The 20,481-nt window shown below is 41.7% G+C and overlaps 1 long non-coding RNA gene across 2 annotated transcripts; it reads left to right on the top strand.

The window, feature by feature from the left end:
* The first annotated feature begins 1,296 nt into the window (after window positions 1-1,296).
* LOC108640952 lies at window positions 1,297-11,546 on the top strand. Of its 2 annotated transcripts, none has more exons than XR_001921621.2 (3): window positions 1,297-1,380; window positions 4,409-4,572; window positions 8,705-8,838. It is a non-coding gene; the product is annotated as an uncharacterized LOC108640952 (long non-coding RNA). The 2 variants fall into 2 exon arrangements; XR_001921620.2 differs by lacking the exon at window positions 1,297-1,380 and adding an exon at window positions 11,129-11,546 and having other exon boundaries at window positions 4,159-4,572; window positions 8,705-8,830.
* Window positions 11,547-20,481: the final 8,935 nt, after the last annotated feature.

Here is a 20,481-nt window from a genome sequence, read left to right as displayed (position 1 = left end):
GTCCCCCCATCCCGGTTCCCGCTGCTGGAGGTTGCAGCGCGCCCTGCCAGGATGTGGTGCGACCAGACCCGGCTGGATCACCTGGTCCCAATCTCCTGAGACCCCGCTGGGGCAAAGAGCCGGGAGAGTGACAGGAGCAAAGAAGGTTTCTTGCCAAGGCTTTCTTAGGACTGCTAATGGGGGAGGCAATAGGCACCGCTGCCCAAGGACAGGAGGCTTGTAGGAAGAAGCAGAATCTTCCATTCAACTCAGCCTTGCGTTGCTAGTTGCTACCACAGGCCTGACAAGAAGCAGGACATGAAGCTCCCTGCATGTGACTGCCATCATCCAGGCTGTGTCTGCAGCTGCCCAGCCTGTCCAAGAGGAAAGGACAGCAGCAGGGGTGTTAACAGGAACACAGTGATTGGTGTTAGGTGCAATGAATTCATGGGGTTTAATGCTTGGCAGTTACCTCATTTCCTAGGTTTATTTTTGGAAGAATTGTTTGTAGGTCACTTTTGAGAGTGGGTCCTGAGAGGACAACTGTTTGGGGAAAAACCCTCTCCCCTTGATAAAGATGAGCTTCTGTCCTCTGTCAGCCAGACTGGGACAGGCAGCCCTGTGGGTGGTGGAAGCCCTGTGTCACCCACCTCGCCTGCTGTTTGGTGCAGGGGCTGTGGGACGCTACAGGGGACTGTGTACTGAGCTAGGGCTCTGTGCCAGTCTGGCAGGGAGGGTTTTTCTCTTGGTGTGCCTTTTTCTCTTGTGTGCCTTTTCCAAGGCACTGTGCTCATGGCTCTGTCTGTGGTTGCTCGGTCCTCCAGTGCTGTACATGTTCAGCAGGGACATCAAAAAACTGGGTCTAAGTCCTACACCAGGCACAGGTGCTGCTTTTTTAGTGATCACAGCCCTTCCACCAGGCCTGTGCTGTCCCTGCCATCCCACAGCCTCCACTATACTCCCCCCACCCTTTGTCCCACACACATTGGTGACTCTCCTGTGACCTCAGTGATAATAAACCTCTTCTCAAAAGCTGTCTCTTTAGCCAAAGCCTGGATGCAGCCAGGCCCAGGGGAAGAGAACTAACAAAAGTCTGTGCCCTGCTGTATTCCTACAGCTGTGTGTAGAGGACTAGTTTAGCACAGAAACATATACACAAATCCTTCTGTATTTCCTGGACAGTATCAAATATTTATTTAAACACACACCTGTTGGAGCTAGCATTGGCCAGCACAACAGATGACCTATCTCCTGGTTTTCTGTCCCTACAGTGGTTCTAAGGAGCACCCACATCTGCTGCAGAGCAAGAGGTGGTCCTGGACCCACAGTCCCATCCCCATCACTCACCTGGCTGGCAATACCTAAGGGGAATAAACACCACATCATCGAAGAATCCTATGGGTATGCTTATTGGCTTCGATGTATAAATTAATTTCTATTATACATAAATAAAAGTAATTTTCAAGTTTATAAAATATGAGTCACTGGAGGGATTTGCAGTTACAGTAAGAACTTTACTGTCTTCTCTTCTAGTACTTTAGTATTTTTCTAGTTCTTTTTCTTATTGTATGCATCACACTTAAATAAGCAATCCAGTGATTTTAATAACAAAGATTAGCCGCTATCAAAAAGGTTTGGAGATGCAATTCAGATAAGCTATCCAAAATGTACAATAGTACCTGTAAGCTATATCTATATTGCATGAGGTAATTCATACTGGAATTCAATTTATTATTGGTTTTGCCCTTCTTTGGTTAGTGAATTGTCTTTTCAGGTCTGTTTGTCATTATGAGAGAAATTTGGATAAAGAATCTTTGAGCAAGGATTGTTAGTGTGCATCATGAGGCTGCTCACTCTTCATGGTCCATGGTCCTTCATGTGCCCTTGGCTACCTCTGTCATCTCTAAGTGGATAACAGAAGTCTTCCAAGTAAAAGAACAGAAAGTAAGAGAGAAAAAAAGTCGTAATACACTTCTGGTATAACTTTAAAAATTCTTTATTCCTTTGGCACAATGGAATACTTCCTAGAATTTTGAGATCAGCAGCTATCTCTGTGTATAGTTACCAGTCTTTAACCAAAGACAGAAGACCCAACATGTATCTCAGCCCACTCTGTGTAAAATGAAGACAACAATACTCCCCTTTCAGTCTGTTGCTGTGCTCTGGTGATGGTGTTCATGGTCTCCCTTGGTGCAGTGCATTCAGATGTCCCAGACTATACTGGACCTTGTTGCAGTCATCTGACATTGACACAAATTGCCACCTGCTGCAGCAGAGCTGGTATATTTGGGTGTGTAAAGGAGAGGTTGGAGCAGGATGGCTTTAGTTTCAGAGGGTTTCTTGCTTCCCAAGGCATATGGGGTGGATGGGAATAGGTTCAGAGAGAACTGCGTGCTGGAATTCCCCTGGTCCCTCTCCTCTTGTGAGGGCACATGATGCCTTCAGGTGTAGTATGGCTGAAAAGTCCTCCATGGGCTTCACCTGCACATAGCCTATCCTTCCTCCCATAACCCACTCAGCGTCCAGTGCTAAAGAAGGATGTCCAAACAGCAGGCTAAGGACTGTGCTGCAAACTTCCTGGCAGTTTGTGAGCAAGTGTGCCTTATATTTTTTCTGCCTTTGTGGCAAGAGATTCATTAATTTGGAAATGTAGTGCTGTGGCCTTGCAAAAAAGATACTCATTCATACCTGACAATTAATTATATCAAGATCCCATTTCCCCTGGCCTTTTGTTGTGCATGTACCCAGTTCTAAACAGCATCCTTGAGCTCTGGGTAGTTCAGCAAAATAAATGGACCATCTGCAAAACTGTATACACTGCTTTTTCAATTAGATGAGAAGTGAAAATATGCAATATAGCAATTTATAGCTTCTGGTTACAGCCTTGGAGAATGCAGTCATAGACCGTCATGGTCTGTCTATGCAAGGCCATCCTCCTTTTTCTTCTGTTTCTCTCTGTCGTGTGATCATTACCAACAGCTCAAAGCCATATGTTAGTTGCCATGGTGGAGGGGCTGCTCCCATAACCGTCTGAGCAGAGCACATTCTAAACATTGCAGTCTGGAGCCCAAAATACCACAGCAGTAACAGAATCCTTTCTCCAAGTGGTTGCCAGCACTCTCTCCTACAGAAGACCCCTAAGGACGCAGGCCTTTTCAGCATACTTCCTTCAAACAGAGCCTTACATCCGTTGTTCAGATATCATGTGTTCACATTTGTCTTGAATTAGCCTGCACAGTGACTTTTTAGAGACTCAAAGGGGAAAAGAATCTGTCCTTCCACCAATGGGAACCAAAAAGGAAGTTTTATATATATATATATATATGTATTGGTAGGCTTCCAGTACTTCACGCTACCAAACCATGAAGACAGCTGATGCAGAGCCTAGATTAGGCATAAAAATAAACACAGGAGATGTTCTGCCCTGCATATTTTGGATGGCTCCAATTTTCAAAATACACATTTAAAACCCCCAACAGTTACATTTGAACTCTTATTAAAGACCCTGGGCAAAATTCAAATAACATTAATGTAGACTAAACAGCAGTGAAACTGTGCTAGTGTAGACTTTACCCTCAAGAAAGCTTTCAAAATCCCAGCTCTTCTGCTTATCTGTTAAGCTGAACTGGAGATGGGAGACCAGGTCAATAATATTTAAATCATTTTTGCCGAACTGAGGGGAAAAGTCACCAGCTCAGGTCCAAAACCTATTCACAGCACACTGATGGGGATGGAACTGAAGAAGTGAAGGATTTGCTCTGAGAGCTGGATACTCTTTGGCATCTGCAAGGGCCCAGTTCAAGAACCCAAAGCAATTTAGCAGCACATTCCTGATAATGTCAAAGTAACAAATGGTAAATGGTGTCTCTAGCTTTATTTGGATTTTGTATTGTGAGATGTTGCTCCTTTAGTTTTGGAAATGATAATCCACCTATTCTCCATCACTTTATATTAAATATCTGAGGGATTGTGCTTAAGAGGTGGACCCAGGTTTCCTGTGGCTGCAGATATTAAGACCTGTAACTGTCAAATTGCAAATCTTATTAAATATGTTGATAGTTTTACTTTGCTTTATGCCCCAGCCTCTATCACATTCAGCCTTGTTCCAATCAAACAGCTCTGCCTTCCAGTGAGCTTTCTCCTTGGCTACTCTTTCCCACCAAACCACCTACCACTGATGCTCTCCTCGTGCTTCAGATGTACCATTCAGCTTCCTTGTTGCTTTTACTCCTCCAAGTAATATTTTGGAATAGTTCTAATTATACAGCATACTTAGATTTCACACACCATTATTAGCAAATACATGTTTACTCTGGCTTTCCTCGTTTCAGCTGAATCTGTGAGCTATATCCCACGTAATAACTTCGACTGAAAAATACTTGGATCCATTCTGTGCTAAGGTGAATTTATTATCCTTTTTTGTCATTAGGGACAAATTCTTCTACACCTTTAGGTCTGAGTTTTCAGAGGACTACAGCTCCCATGATCCCCAAGAAGAACTGGACCTGAGCTTCAACAGCGATGCACTTTGGGAAGAGGAGGAAGTACACAAAAAAAATTCCCTTGCTTAAGCAAGAGAAGTAAAGTTTGAAGGTAAGTAGGGAATCCTAAATAGGGAGTAGTAAACTCTTCTGGAAAATTTAAGTGGAAATCTGTGATGGTAATGCAAGAGAGTTCCAAAGGGCTGAGAGGCAGCTAAGGAACTCTAAGGAAACTTGATTTGTCAAGTAGAAGGGCTATTAACCAGAAGTTTATACATGTTTAAGGCAGGATGGCTGATGAGTTAAAAGAATGAGAGTTCTAAGGAAGAAATTTAGATTCTAGTGAAGAGAAAGGAAGAGGAAGACTGAAGGCACGAAATGCTTGCTTCTGTGCCCATTGTGTGCCCGTTGGTCTTTAGAGGCACAGTGGGATGAAGGTTCCTATTCCTCCTGCACAGGGAGAAACGCTGTGATCAGGAGTGAGGAAGGTGATAGGTGCTTTTTGACTGTTAGAGCAGCCTTAGTTTTTGTAATGGGCTGTACAAGGGGTAAGGGCTTAACTGGAGAATAAAGTGACCCACCTGTCCGTGGTATAGGGTGAACTGCTGGGATAAGAAAGTCAGATACAGACTAGCTGATAGCAATTAGTAAGAGGTAGTTGGAGGTAGTCCTGTGTTTCCTGTGTCTCTGCCTACAACTGCAATCTCCTTTTTGATCTCTCCTTTCGAAACTGGAGGTGTTGCTGATGATCTAACCAGCACCTGACTAGCCAGACATTTGTACTTGGAGGGTGGCTGCATCGTGTGATGGGGGAGTGGCTGTCACCCTGGCAAATCCTTTCAGAGGATTACCTCAAAATCTCCATAATTTTCCTTTCAGCCTTAAACCAATCCCTTCCATCCAGTCCACAATGAACAAACTTGAAAGGCCCAGTGTGTTGAGGTGGTGTGCAGAGAGAAGAGCCAAGCTCTACGCTATCAAGAAAACCTGAGGATGTACTTTCTGATGTTTATTGTGTATTCTGATTTCACTGTGTATTTCTATAGAGTGAAATTATATTGTAATTCAGGAAAGTCCTCCCCATCTCCCCCAGCTCAAAACAATATAACCAAACCAGTCAGCATTAGATGTTTAAAAAGATTCACCACACTGTTTAAATTGTTGATCTGACTTCCTCTGTGGCTGATTACACTAATCCTCAGGAACAGAAAATACCTTTCTGTAAAATACCAATAGTAAAAAAAAAAAAAGTCTTACTAGGTCAGGCTAGCTACTGAAAATGCTTTGCACCTTTCTGACCTCTGCTGTGGCTATCTAATAGCTCTTATGGATTAATTCAGGGACAGTAGCAGTCTTTATTCTGGTTTTGAGTTTGTGCTTGGTTTTGCACGGATATAAATACTAGATAAACTAAAATTGAGATTTTGAGGTTTGTAATGTTAATTGTGGAGCTATAGCTATTTGAGATTGATTTCCCTTGAGACTGATTTTTCCTCTGATAATTTCTTTTGCCAAAAGCAGTGTTTTCCCATCTTGACTTGAACCTCTTGGTTTCATTTAAACTGGTTTTATATAGTGTATCTTTGAGTAAGGCTAGAGAATAAATGTCTCTCTTATTTTACGATGAATTATTTGTTGAAAGGCTGTTTTGTTTAGAATAAGAATGTGTATCTGCACCCCTGTCTAGTCTGCTTGAACTAGTTCTGCCCCAAACGAATGAAGCAGTTTAGTTGTAGCTACAATAAACTTGACAAAGAGTGTAAAAGCTGTCCAAGAAGCAGGATATATCCCTTGAGCTCATCTCTAGGCCACCAGTAGGATCAGAACCAGTTTATTAGTGTGTGCCTCATGCTCCAGTGTAGATTTGTCACACACTGAGAAACTGGCATTGTCCTCCCAATGGACATAGCAGAAAGCTTCCCAAATCAGGACGTCACTGGCCTTTTAAAAAATCGTTTCAAGTACAGCTAACACCTTAGTGCTGTGTGAATGCCAGCTTTGCTCCTCTTTTTTCCTGATCAGGATGATCAGTGATGCATTCACTGCTGAAAGCAGGGAAATCCAAATCCTGGTCTTTCATGGAGCGGGGCAGGGGAAACAAGGCTTACAGTGGGACCTGGCTGTGGAATTAATGAAGTGGGATGATGTGTACCTGCACATGTAAAATGGGAGCTGCACTGCAATAGGAACTACAGCTCAGAAGTGCAATGCTACCTCTAGCTGCATGGAATAACATGGATTCAGCAGCACCCTGCATTTTGTCTGTGTGACCAGCAAGTACCCTGCAATTTGTTTTGTGTGGATGGAACCATTCCAAAGCGTGCAGGATCACACTGCTGCTGGAGCACTTTGTCCTCCCTGCTGATGCACAGCAGTGCCTGCAGCCCCTCAAGGAGCTTGCTGGGGCTTTGCTCACCTCCTTTCTTGCTGCTTGGCTAGTTTCTTCCTTTATTTTCTCCCTTCTTTTCCCTACTCTAACAAAGTGGGAAAAGTAAAGTTCCGTGTTTCCGAAGCACTGCAATGCACACAAACCAGCTCTAAGTGAGCCTTGACTGGAAAATCTGTGCTGCACAGCAGGGTCATCACAGCATGCAGTGGGTGTGAGCTGATAGGAAAGACTGCCAGGCTGGTGAGGAGCCAAAAGGACCAGGCATCCTAATGATACTTTGTCAGTGGCAGTGTTTGTGAGAAACAGATTAAAACTAATTTGTGAGTTAGTTTTAAAATATTAATTTATTTTGCTTGATGGGCCTGGACACTGTATAAAGTCAGCATCAGTTACCAGAGTATGCTGTAACCTCTCTTCAAAGCCCTGCACAAGTGGTACTTGTAATGCAGGTGAACAGCGGTGTCCACATTTTCCAAAGGGAAAACAGAAGAGCAGTTCAATGGGGAATAGAGGAGATGATCCAGCATGTAACTCCAGAGCTGCTGACCGTCAGATCTGTGCTCTTTTGTTAGCTGAAATAAGCAAGTACAGATGCAAAACTGGAGAGATATGAGTTTCTAACTGAGAAGCAGAACGACCAAGCAGCTAATTGGGAGGAGGCTAGCCCCAACTTGTACAGCTGTTCTGTCCCAACAGCTTGCCTGATGGTGTAATACATCAAAACCAACAATAATCCTGCTGTCCAGTAGCGTGTATGGGCTAGTTACTATAATCTGAACCGCAGATGAAAGCAGAGATGCAAGAAGGAACATCACGGGTAAAGCCAACCCAAATCTATAATGACAAGTCATTCAAAGGATTGGTCATTGAGATGACAGACTCTGACTTACATGGGCTTCCGCCACTTACCAGACTTCCATTTGCTGCCCATAAGCCAACAGCTTCATTCCTTGTTTTGCCCTTTGGCAACATCCAGCTACCAAAATTTCTAATGCAGTTTTATGAGTGGAGCTTGCTGGGGTTCTCAGGCAACACCTCTTTTCTCACATGAAAGAGTGAATCTCTTCGATGGGATCAAAGAGAAGATATCATTGCCTGCTTCCATGCCTAAAGTGAGAGAATTTTTAATTGAATAAGAAATATTTATATCTTTTGAGGCTGTTTTTCTAATGTTGGCTAACATCCTCAGCTATATGCCTTGGTTCCCATGCTTTGGGGAAAAGAGGTGGGAATAGCAATGGAATATTCTGATGCCAAAACAGTGACTGGCCCTGAGCAGTGAGGTCACTGCTGTCATGCAAGCTCCCTGATCTTTGGGCTCTTCTGAGAAGTACTGCTTATGGAATGACTGTCTGAAAATCCATCCAATGTTAAGGATTGTTCCTTTAATTCCAGTGTCTTCTTGCACGTTGCAAATATTTCCTTGCACAATCTTTTAGAAAGGGAAAATGATGCAGAGCTCTTGAATAGCCATCCAGTACCACTTTGTACTCAAATTAATCCTGAAGAATCTTTTGAATCCATGCATGTCACCAAAATATAATTAAGATTACCCAACAGAGGTCTTGATTCATAGGACTGGGACTAATGAGCATGAGTAAAGTACAAATTGTATTGGGTAATCTCTGTGTTTGGACACACAATCCTTCAAGCCAAGTCATTCTCGTAGGCCTGGGAAATCCTTGAATGAAAATTTCTGCCATTGCCACAGGTCTTCATTAAAATGCGGAGCAAAATCCTCTGTATTCCACCCACTGTGTAATACTGAGAAGAAAACACTGTGAGTAAAAATCCTGCTCTAATGGTTAAATTCCTCCCAACCTAAAGTAGACATCTTTTTTCCTTATGACTGCAGATACAAGACCTTGGATGAAGCTCCTGTCAGCAGCTGAGTCTGATCAAGCACTGTGTGCATCTGACAGCCAGCTTGGCACCACCTCACCACATGCAGCAACTGGGCTCCAATGGATTTCATGTGCAAGTAGGCCTGAAAGGCATATTAATTTTTAATTAAATGTTGAACTTTCAAGTTTAGAAGGCCTCCTCAAGGTATGTCTCACTAATATGTATGAATGAGGAGGTAGTTCTTAAGCTATGTATTGTTGGTAAGCATACTAAAACTCCCTACTGAGAATAAATATACACATACATTTGTATGTGGGAGGATGTATATACACACATATATATATTTTTAAAGTAAGACATCTGGCACAGTAGCACCTTTGCAGCAAGGAGAGCCTCCTGCCTTGCTCTGGTTTGCATTCAGTGCTGCAGCAGTTTCACAGACCTTGATGGCTGGGGCAGCTCACCCAGGAGCAGGGAGTCCCTGCTGGTGCAAAGAGCTTCAATCACAAGGAAAAATCCTAAAAATAATGTCATAATCTAATGCTGACATGCATGGAAAGAGCTTGGCAGAGTTATGTACAGGACTGATTGGTGTGGTATAGCTTTCTATGCAGGGAAGGCTGGCTTGCTTGGGGGTTTTTTGGTGATGAATATCTAGGAAAAAGAGAAGTGGAAGAGGACACAACGAGAGAGATAGAAAGTGTTAATGGTTTGGGCTCTGGAAACATGTGACTAGAAAATTAATGTTGTTCCCTATGGAAAGAACTGCACCTGTTTCATCACATGTTTTTTTCAGCTATTTAGCCCTCTTCAGATCACATGAGTTTTTTAGGAGTTTGGCAGAAGGTATGCTGAGCCAGACTTTGTTCTTCTCTCTCTTCTTTCTGGATGCTTTCTTACAACTGGAGAGTGTAGGAAAAAAAGCAACTCTGGAATATCATAGCATTTCTTCTCATAGGCAACTATACATGTTTTCTTGTTAGTAAGCACTGCATGTCACTCTTTCAACAGCCCAGCACTGTATTTACTGGAACCCAAGTGTGCGTGGTAATACCACAGGTCCTGTATATGATGCACCATTACACAAAACTCCAGTAAACAAGTTACTTTTAATCATTTCTCTCCCTTTCAGAAGTGCATTTGTATATGTGTTCTCTAACCCATGGTGAAAGAGTGTTTGTAATATATTATTAAGAGTAACAGATGTATTTGAATAAGGGATGTCTATTAATTGGGATAAATCCTAGAAGTCAGAGTAGTTGTGAAATGTGAAAGCAGCATTAGATAAAAATTAAATTTAAAAAAACCCCCAAACAACCAAAACAAAACAAAACAAAAAAACCCCAAACACATGCCACTCTCCCTGAGTGAAAATCTACAATTAAATGACTCACCATTTTAACTAATCAAAAAATTCTTTAGACGTGTTTCTGCTATAGCCACTGGCCCAGCATTGGGCTGATTGATGGGGCTTATACAATGACTTTTAGGACTTTCCACTCTGGTCAAAAATCTTCCCAACTCCTAATAGTCCAGCTGGCCCAGAGATGGAGTGGGAGATGTCTTCATAAATCCTGCATTCAAAAATGCAGGGTTTTTTTTGCCAGCGTAAGTATGTATAAGTCTTTGGTACTTTTCCAACTACTCACTTAAATAAGATCATGTATTGAGCACTAGGTGTGAAAGAAATATACATGTCTTTAAAAGCTAACGAGAAAAGGATTTTTGTTTGTTTAATTTAGAAGCTGGCATTATGCCTCCTGCTCTTTACAGTTGCTAATAGCAGTCAACTTCCATCTCTGCCAGGCCCTGAGAACAGCAAGAGACACTGGGGACACAAGAGGACAGGATTTACACCTTTCCATTTGGCTGACTTTGCCTAATTTGGCAGAGGAAAACTCTTTGGCATTCCTGGTTTTAAGAAATCTGCAAACTAAGAGAGGTTTGCTGAACTGTTGCCTGATGTCTAGGAGTTGCTAAACTGTGATAGCATTTCAACAACAAAATGGCTAAAATAGCACAAGTGTTGCTCCTGTTATCTCTGAAACACCTCAGGACAACCCTAGAATTTCTTATTTATATTTTCCTGAACAATCTGGTACTGGAGACAAGGTTTGCAGTTCACAGTCATCCCACACGCACTTCAGTAATGCACACGTTTGTTAGATTCCTGTTCTGCTAAGATGCCTACTTGATTTAAAAAGTAGGAAGTCCTTGAGGAGGGGAATTCTTGAAGGTCTTTAGCTAAGGTGAACCCAAACCTTTGCAAGTTAATTAAGAGCCTTCTTAAAGGCATGTGGATTAATGGCAAGGTCACAAAAGAACACCAGCCTTTTTGGGGGGGACTCTGGGTGTGTAGATCAAAGATTATGTTCAAGAAAATGAAAGGAAAAAAAATAAATCCTGCTCAGTACCTTTGTATACCTTTGCCCAGGGCCAAGGGATGGTGAAGGTGGCCCTTCCTCTGCTAAGCTGCTGCTGGGAGACAGGGGAGCTGGACCCCTCTGCCGTTGCATCCCACCGTGAGGACTCCAGGCTCCAGGGTGAGGGGTGTCAGGAGAGGAAGCCCCCAGCGAGTCAGTGACCACGGGTGCTGCTGTCCTGGTGCTCCTCCAACAGCCCTTCCAGCAGGGCACTGGCCCTGCTGCTGCCCCTCTTCAGCTTGGAGGAAATGTTTGCCAGTGACTCAGGGAACAGGGGCTGGAGCTTTAGGGATAAACTCTTTTTTCACAGGCAAATGAGTGAGAAGTGTTTCCAACAAATGGGCATACATACAGTTGTCCTGCTACTGGAGATATCGGAAATGTCCCTTATAATAGCCCTTAAAGTAAAATGGAAGGAAATTTCAAGCAGTATTGACCAAAAACTACAATTGTATAATTTGAAAAATGCCAGAATATTTTGTTTGTTTGGTATTTTCACCTCCTTTTTGTTTTTTTTTTATACTACACTCATGAAACCAATAGAAAATAATGAAGCATATAACTGAATCCATATTACAGAATGCAAAAGGTTTCTTATAATAACATGTACCTATCCCTAGTTGTTATAATTTCTCAATTAAAAGAACCACAAAAGTTGGTGAGGGAGATTATAGTTGAGCAGTTTGTAGGATTTTTTTTCTTTTATTCCTCCACTCACAGCTAGACATTGGAAGAATCCCATTGAACTGAGAAGATAATTATATTCCAGAAATAATTCTTATTGCCTGTCTTAAAATTACTACTAGTATTCTCTCTCTGTATTGAAACAGAAGTGTTTTACAGATTCAGATTTTTTTTTATGGTGGTATTGAACTTTCTGTTTGCTCAAATTAAGAAATATCAATGGTATGTGCAATAAAAATTGATTTTCAAGAGTGCTATGTGCAATGCAGCTCATTTGAAGAATATTGCTTTGCTTGTGCTATATGGGCAGAATCTGCAGGCTGTCTGACAGCATTTTAAATGTAAGTAGTGATTTTAGTAATGACATGAATAAAACATCATCTAGCCATGAAGCTGGAGCCAAATAAACCTTAAGATCTGGCCACAGCTGATTTCAATCCCTAGAAAGAATCTGGGTCAGAGAGAGACACTAAGGAATGTGATTGCCAACATGAGTATCACCTGGAAAAGGTGTCACTTTTCTCAGTTGTTTTTTGGTTTTGTTTCTGGTTTTGTTTTTATTAGCACAGCAGGCTTGTGTAAAGTACATCTGTAACAATGAACTTCTCTTAATACACTGCATTCGCATTAGGAAGATTTTGCCATACATCTGATCCATCCATCCTGGAAAAATAGTCTTGCATAAAGATTTTTATTCTAATGTATGTAGCTCTTCATCCACGTTTTTTTCCGCATTTTGTCTTTTAATGTCTTGAGAAACTGTAGCCATTTCATGGGAGTGGGTCTGTGCTACCAATTATTATCCTTTCACCAAGGACATTCTTTATTTGGGTATTTCCTGAACGTCAAACAAATAACTCATTGGCATCAACAATTTGCTTTTACCTTGCATCCATGTCATGACTGTTAAAAAAGCCAAGGTCAGCACATGTGGGCCTGCTTTGCCAAGCCCACTGGACTCCCAGAGATATATGCATACATAGGGGTTCTCATGGATGTTCACACCAGGTTCAAGATATCTGGCATGTGATCTTTTTGGGGTTTTCCCTCATTTGCTTTAGGTCTCCTTTCAGACTGAAAGTCCAAGAACCATAATCCCATTCCTGAAAACACACCTTCCTTCCCACCACACCTTCCCCATAACCTGCCTTACCTGCATCATTTGCAAGCCTTTTTATTTATTTTTTGTGCTTGTCTAGTGCCAGATATAAGTACTGTTTGTTGGCTCTTAGATAACAGGGTAGTATATAGTAAAGATAGTAGCAATAATCTCATGGTTTAAAGAGGCATCTTGTCTGAATTTATTGTCATGGTATAAAATCTGTTAAAAGATCACTTTTTGCATTGAACTCAACCTTGTGAGTTGAGAGCTGTTTAAAGGCTGAAGGACAGTTGTGTTTTTCATGGATGTTTCACATTTTTTAAGCAGAACTAAAAAAATGGGCATTTGTACTATGCACCTTGCTTGACTACTTGGTAGTCATGTGCCATTACCATTTTGCAAACCCCTTTTACTGCTGAAAGTCTTGCTCTCTCTACCTCTGGTTTTGCATTTTCACCATAGCCAGGAGTTACCACATGTACAACTCTGCCAAAAAGGTGTATCCAGAGAATAAATGCACACTGTTTCAGGCGAGTTCTGCTGGGTCAGATCAAACAGCTGACAAAGGCAGGCTTGCACTAACCAGTATGCTTTGTCTCAGGCAGATTAGGAAAACAGTAGAACAATTCCAATTTAGTGAGCTACAGGGAGAGCTTTGGTTTCTGGGAATATCCATCCAGATGCCTGGCATCTTTAGCCTGCAGAACCAGGTCTGGAAGAGGATGTTTACCAGCTGTCTGTAAAATAATGACTGTTTTCTGAGGCTACAGTCACATGGTCATTGTAGAAATGGCTTTGTGGCACTTGAAAATGTCCATTCCCAGCCATAAACTGGAAATTACCCTTTTCCTGGTACAGCTTAGATGTCAGAACAAATCATCTGGGCACTCATCATGTGTTTCAGTGCAGAGGTAGCAGGTTAGTAAGTGCTGGTAGGAGTGATGTGAGTTTACCCACCTGACATTCCACTGGAATTTAAGCACCAATTTTTTTATACAGCCCTTTATACTCTGCCACGGGGCTGACTGTACAGCTGCTGTGGAACGATGACAGACGCCTGGATGTTGGTCACATCTATAACTGGCACAGCTGCTTCTCCACTAAATACCTGACCTGAGACTGAAGATCAGTCACTTTGCTGCACAAGGCTTTCTATGGCAGTGTAAAGGATCTGGAAGGGATGCAAACTACATCTGGCGAGAGGCTTGTCCTCTGTAGAAGTAATTTTTGAGACAATGCATATACTCTAGAAGAAAAAAACTCCCGTGTGGGAAACCTAGAGTTTTTACTTGGATGGGAAAAGGCCAAAACATCATTTGTTTTAAGTATGCAAGGCAAGCAATTCCCTGTCACTTAGCAAACAGGAAACGTCAAAATAGCTGAGGCGTGAAAGTCACTAACAGCCACAAATAAAGTAATCTCTGGTTAGTGTAACCATGAAAAAATGTGAAATGTGTTTCTCTCTCAATCATCAAAGCAACTTCCTCCAGTCCCACAGAAACTGAATTGGTAGTTAGACACTAGATCTCATAAGAATAAAAATTTGTCAGCTGTCTCAGACATTCTCCACCAGCATTGTGTGTGCCACAGCAAAGCAGCAGGTGAATGCTCCCAAAAGGCTACATTACCCACCCACATCTGCAGATGGTGCCAAGAGCTGCTGATGGTACTGCTACTGAAGTGAATGCCTCAGTAAATCCAGAGCTTCTGGAAGAACGTGGCATTACTGGCTAATCCTGAATAAACTCACCCCATTTGGACTCTGACTTGGTATTTTGCAAGTTACTAAGCTTCATTTGACAGGTTAAATAATGAAGGATCAGTCACATATGTAGATAAATAGTTGTAAGGAATAATCATATTTGGTGTTGCATTGTTTTTGATCTTGCTTCAGTTTCCAACCAATTTGTTGGGCTGTCTTTTCCTACTTGATTAAATGGCAGCACTCTTACAAACCACTTTCCCATGTGGGTGCTATAAAGCACCAAGACCAGGTCACCCCTAACCTTTTGGGTTGCCAAACAACGCTAACCTTTTGGTAGGTGTTGGTGTAATATGATGGTACTGGTGCAGCGTTTTAGCTTTTACTTGGGTCGGTGCACAATATTTTCTTCCATGATTTGTGACAGAAACTATTTTTGTTTTTTTTCCCTGAAAATTTGCCTTGAGTGTTTTGAAGCATCTGGCTCTTTGAGGCTGTCTTCTGACACAATATGAACCCACGTGTTCACCTCTAAGAGCAGGTTGTTGTGATGTGATAAAAAAACTTCTGAACCTGATGTCTAACCACACCACTGCAGCTTTCACTGTTGGTTACAACTACTGTACCATGATTTTTTTTTCTAATGTGAGCCTTGAACAAAAGGTTTGTTCCAGCCAGATCTCCTGTCACACTACTGAAACCTCTACTTGACAGTGAAGCAGTGGTTTCACAGCTAGAAAATGGGGCTGTAACCCTGTCTGTTCTTGGTGTGAGAGCCTCCCCTGTTGTAGTTGTCACAGTGTAGTGAGGTCACAGGTATTCATACAGCTACAGTGTACTGCTCTAGTCCCTGTTTGACAGAGACCAAGGCAGGGTGTGAAAGAAGCTGATGATACAGTTCTTACAGCAGTTGCTGCCATAAGAGAAGCTGCAGTGCAGGTGAATTACAGGCCATTGCTTGTGTCTTTTGCAGTCACGTTGTGCAAGATCGCTGTCAAAGACACATTAGAGATGTGAGTTTGCACTTGAACTGAGGCTTGACTTTGTTGAGAACTTCAGCATTATTCCAACAATCTTGAAGTGGGTCAGGTACTGAATGGGAAGCCAGTGCTGGTTGGACAGCATTAATTTTGGTTATTATGTGCATTGTCTGGTTAGACCTGTTTTTGAAATGTGCCACTACATGATGTGCTCATTACAGCAACCTCATCATCTCTCCTGCCAGTCCTCAGCACGCTGCCTGTAAACAGTCCACTCTGAGTCTGCTGGTGCTGGAGGCAGATCTTGTGCAACCGGTGGTGGTGGAGCCTGCTGTTGGGTTGGCTGGTGGGATGGAAAGCGATACAGAGCTCTGAGGGAGAGCTTAGGTTAAGCTGTGCCCATCAGCAAGAGTTCTGTCTGTAAGTTAGGTCAGTAATAAAGATAATAGTGTTGAGACAGTACCTCAACATCTCTTTTTCTTCCTGCTCGCAAAAATATTTGAAAGTAATTTAGTCTGGTTTAATTTTGAAGCTGTTGAGCTGTTTAGACTGTCATATTTCAGCATTTACTCTGTTTGTGGTGGCATTTAAATGCAGCAGAAATTAAATTTAAACACAGCCCAGCCACATGTTCCAGGCAACAAGTTTCCATGAGGGAGCAAGCAAATAACTATGCTGCTTGTTTTCCTTCTTGTTTTGCCACTCCACTGCTTTTCACTGCATCTCCAGGACTCTCAGCCACCCCTACTGCCTCCAACATGTCAAAAAAGACCCCAAACCAAACAAAAAATAAAACCCAACTATGCTCCTTTTTAAAGCAAATAAAATGGTGTGTATGTTATTTCCATAGAAGGAAGAAATGAGGAAAAAACCCAAAACAAAACAGCAATTCCAAACTTACAGATCTACCTATATTCAGGTAGCTTTATTATGGTGAATTGTACCTCTGCCTAATCCTCTGAAGCAGTGACAGAGGAAAATTAAAAAAAAAATTTTCTTTAGCCAGGACATATAGGAAAGAAAAGAAAAAGTTTCTAAATGGATAGAAATTATGTGAATCACTATGCCTTGAAATCATTCTGTTTCTTCAAAGAGGAATGTAATAGTGTCCTGGTAAATCATGTTTCTGAATATTGATCCTGTTTTTACAGGACCCTATTGTCCTTGTACCTGTTGAAATCTATGAAACTTGTACACAAATCAATCAGTTAGGTTTTTTTTTACAGGGGAGGATTTAGGGCACTAAAAGTATACATTTATCTGGCTGTCCTGAGCTTTTTTTGTTCTTTCACTGATTTAGAGTAAAATTCTGCTTTTGGCAGAATCCTCAATATGATCTATTAAAAGCCACTCTGTGTTTCTTTCATTGTATGCTTGTTTTGCTGGTGTGTATCTCTGTGTTGTTTTTAAAAAAAAAGTGTATATATACATATATATGTAAATACATATATTTCTCTTCAGATTGCAGGAATTGTGATGAAAAGAATGGTTTGTTTACTGAATCTCCCAAATTAGTAACATGGGAAAGTGAAGGAACTGTCTTATACATACAGTTACTGTGTCACATATCAGTCATGCAAATCTCAAAGCAACCATCATATGCAAAGTGATGCAGGCACTTACATAAAAAAAAAAAAAAAGGCAAAAAAATAAAGAGTGGAGGCCCCTCCCTCCTCCCTCTCCCCCGAATTCTGGGCTTTACAGAGAGGGATCTCACTGTTTTCCCACCACATAAGCAAAGGTTATTTAGCTTCTTTTTTTTTTTTCGGAGGGGGGGAGTGCTTACAGTGAGTTCAAGCCCTGAAATGCTTACCCCTGTGTTTGCAGTCAGGCATGTAGGTGCTCTGCAGACCAGGATGTGGTCAGTCTGTTTCCTGCTGTGATAGAAATACCTTTTTTTTTAAGGCTTTTGTATTTCAATGGTCAAGAATCACTGATGGTTGCAGGGGTGAGGAAATATGTAAGAAAGGCCTGAGAATATGTATGTATAATTCCTTGGAAAGGATGGTTACTTTAAAAAAAAAAACCATGATTCCTGGCTTTGGTGAAATTAAGCCTTATCAAGCAAAACGTCACCATTTGAAATCATATTCTTTTAGGTATATAGAGCACGTTTTTCTGGAAGTTAAACAAGAGCTATGTTCTTTTAAAGGTTCTTAAAGCTTTTAAGGGCCTGATTATAAAAATGTAAATTTAGATTGATTCTAATGTAATGTGCACTTTACATTCTTCTAAAATTTCTGACGCCCTTCACATGATTAAGATTATATATTTTCACGTGGTTGAGATTTTATATTAAGGTATAAATCAGGTTATAAAACCAGTGTTTAAATAATTAAAGATTTGCTGTAATCTTCAAGGTACACAGGTCAATGTAAAGGACCATCCTTCTTCTGCTGGCAGAGATGGTGACATGTCATTCAGGGGGAGATATTTTGTGTGGATTGGCAGGCACCTTAGCAATGTCCACTGTTATTTAGGGATATCATCAGTATCTAAAATCAGAGGACTGATTGGACCTCAGGAAAAAATAAAAACAAACAGTAAATGACTGCTTTGGATAATGCTGAGCTCTTCTCTGCACAGCACAAGTTATTTTGGGGGTCTTCACAACTCTGCATGTTGTTGTGGTTGGTACAGGGTGGGTTTAAGGCTGCTGCAATGCACAGATATGAACTTTCCAACAAGGGTGACCACTCCTGTGCACAAGAACCGTTACCTCGTGGCTGGACTGCCAGAAGGGCATGAGATGTATGGGAGATAGCTGGGATGACCCAGTTAAGCCCTAGGGTGGCTAACTCTTCTTATGCTAATCTGTCCTCCTCCACCTGCCTGCCTTCCTTCTGGCTTGGACCCACCTGGAATTAACATTATAAGCACTTAACAAGCATCTAAATTAGTTCTCTGTGTAAGCTCAAAGTCTAATTTTTAGTGGAACCTCATTTTGTATATTATGTATGGAAATAGAAAATTTGCACTAAAAAAATAGTGATCGTCTCCACCTTGGACAGTCACAGAACAGACCTCAGACATGAAAGGAGGAGCTACAGAGGAATTTGTGGACAGCAGATGTGACCCACTGGGTCATAAAGCTGCACAAAAAGAAGCCTCAGACTGCAAATTCTGCTTTCAGTAATGAAGTTAGAACTGTCATTGTACTTGTGCTAGTGGGTGATAGCTATAGGCTCACACGAAAAATAAAGCTATTTGACATGAGAGTTGACATCTGTGCAAGTTTCGAGCTGGCTTCCCGCCAAGTCCCCGAAACTCGACAACAAGGACCTGCTTCCCTGAGAGGGAAGAGAAAAAAAACGACTTAAGCAGCCAAAGCTATAGCAAAAATATATATATATTTTACATACGAGACAGATATATACAATGAGAATACTATACACCACAACTCCAGAAATCCCAATCAGCTCCCCAAAAAGGGAAGAGGGGGAGGGAGAAGGGAAAAGGACAGAAAGGGACAAAGACCAAACAAGTCAACCAGCCAACTGAAGGTAAATTAGCAAAATCTCACCACTTCCCTTTGAACAGGCAGGACGGCCGGACACGGCCCAGCGCTCTCCCCTCACGCGCGGCAGATAACAGCGGTCGCTGTAGGCCTCGGCTCCAGATAAGCCAGGCCGAGACAGGGACCCACCGTTCTCGAACCTCGCCGGAAAGGAAGAGCCCGAGGTCCCTCCTGATGGCTTTATTTATACCTCAAGTTATTTAAAGGAATAGCATGGAATACTTCCGTGATCACCTTCCTGGTTCCTTCCTGGTTACAAGCTGGTCTCCAGGAAGGCCTAGAGTGAAACCATCACAGCTGGACTGAACAGTGTCTGAGCGTGAGTCAGCACTTCTCCACTTTAAGATATAAATGTGCATTAAAAGCAACCTAGATGAACAGAAGGCAAGAGGCTGGTGGTCCAGGGCTGCCATAAGCATAAGGCCAATATCAGAAAGCATAGAAGCAGTAATTAGAGAAGTTAATCTAGAGCAATCTGCAGTAATGGGTACGGTAAAAGTTGTTCTTTTTCTTCTTTCTTGAAAGAAGAAATGCCAGTTCCTCAGAAATGGTTTGTGGGGAAAGTTTCGGGTTTTGAAACAGCACTAAATTTGTTGAAAAGTACTCTTGTAACATTTTCAAAATGAAAACTCTGTGTTTCAGTACAGATTGACTTTTATTCAGTTCTGCAAACTGTTTTTGCAAGAGTCAAAGTTAAACCTTTTCAAATGACTTGATGTTAACTGTCATGGAGTGGAAAAAAAAATACTAGCAGGAGAGGTTGTCCTCATTTGGCGAAGGAAGTACTTAGAAGGAGAAATGAGATTGAAATTATATTGAGACAATGTGTAAGCCATATTCTTCATATTAACAACTGGCAATCTTTCCCTTCTCATCTCATCTTTGTTTCATCTGCATTTTGACTATACTGTAATTTTGAAAAGGACTGGTTCCTATTGCATAGTCATGTTGCAATCATTGTTTATTGTGTTGCTGTTATATAACACCTACTCTAGGCGTTATGTGCCTAATTTTGATCAGGAGATTAAAAAATATGTCATTTATGAACACACATCGTCCCAATGGAAAGTGTTTGTAAAAAAACTCAAAGAGGCAAAACTGGTGACATTACTGTTACAGAAGGTAAACTAGCTCAGAGAAGATATGTTGCATCTGTTCCCTGAAGGCATGTGTGGTGTACAGGCACCTGAAGGAAAACAACAATGATGGAGGTACATGGAGCTGGATGAAAAATGTACATCACACGATGTCCTGGTATTCAGAGTCCAGTTTAAGAGTCACCAGAAAGAAATTCTCTTCCTGGCTGTGCCACACACTTCCTCTGGGGAATCTTGAGCAAGACATGTTTTGACCCAGATTTCATTTTCAAAATCCACTAA

This window comes from Manacus vitellinus, unplaced genomic scaffold (genome assembly GCF_001715985.3).
Source record: "Manacus vitellinus isolate BGI_N305 unplaced genomic scaffold, ASM171598v3 scaffold_49_pilon, whole genome shotgun sequence".
Lineage (NCBI taxonomy): Eukaryota > Metazoa > Chordata > Aves > Passeriformes > Pipridae > Manacus > Manacus vitellinus.
The sequence above is the reverse complement of the archived record's forward strand: the minus strand, read 5'-3'. Positions and strand labels throughout refer to the sequence as shown.